Source organism: Belonocnema kinseyi, chromosome 6 (genome assembly GCF_010883055.1).
Source record: "Belonocnema kinseyi isolate 2016_QV_RU_SX_M_011 chromosome 6, B_treatae_v1, whole genome shotgun sequence".
In the NCBI taxonomy this organism is placed as follows: Eukaryota; Metazoa; Arthropoda; class Insecta; order Hymenoptera; family Cynipidae; genus Belonocnema; species Belonocnema kinseyi.
The window spans coordinates 100,374,390-100,375,492 of record NC_046662.1 but is presented as its reverse complement, the minus strand read 5'-3'; positions in this window follow the sequence as shown (position 1 = coordinate 100,375,492).

Genomic DNA, 1,103 nt, shown 5'->3' with positions numbered 1-1,103 from the left:
ATATAACCTGGTATAAATATAATATAACCTAAATAATTAACCCTCGTTTGCAAATATTGACTCTAGAACTTTTCTTAACCGTTCTAAACCTTCATCCTCATTAATGGAAGGAATAATCAGAATGTCCATATAAGTTATAACAACTCGACTGGCAGTTAAATCTCTAAATATAATGTTAATGTACTTTTGAAAGTATGCCGGCGAATTGCAAAGACCGAAAGGTAATCGCAGGAATTCGAAATGTCCGCCCGGTACAACAAAAGCCGTGTATTTACAATCCGAATCTTCAATCGGCACATGAAAAAACCCATTCTTAAGGTCAAGTGTACTAAATACATTTGCTACCCGCAAACAATCTAATTGGTCGTCAATTATTGGCAATGGATACCGATTTTTAATGATTTTCTTTTTGAACTCCCCATAGTCGATACATATTCTCGGTGATCCGTCTTTTTTCTTTGCTAGTACAATCGGACTAGCATAATCTGAATTAGAAGGCCTCACGATTCCTGACTTTAACCATTCATCAATCTGATCAAATACCATTTTCTGTTCTGCAGGCACGAGCCTTCGAACACTCTGATAAACGGGTATATCATCTTTTAGTATAATACGCACTTTCATATCTACCTGCTTTGATTTACGCGGCTCGTAATTATCAACGAGTGCTTCGACTGCTCTATGACTCTCTTCACTCCTTACATGTGACACGTCAATTTTGTTTACTTCAGGAATCGCATCAATTCGATTAATTTCGCTTCCCTAAAAAATTTGCTCAATACGCGAAGTTTTTATCTTTCCAGCCCTACAATGCAAATCAATTATATTTAAAAAGTCCGCACCTAACAACAAATCGTCACGCATTAAGTGTTCGGAGACCACGTGTAATTTTACGGAAAAGCAGTCATCATCAATCGATATACTCAAATTCGTCTTAGCCAGAGTAGACAAAGGATAATCTTTCGATCCAATACCCCCAAATTGTGTCACATTTTTTTTCGAATACAGTGTGTCCCATATTTATAGGGCCACCCCATTTTTTAAGGATAATTTTTTTTCTATTGAAACAAAATGCACCAAATATTTTGAGTAGATAAATGAGT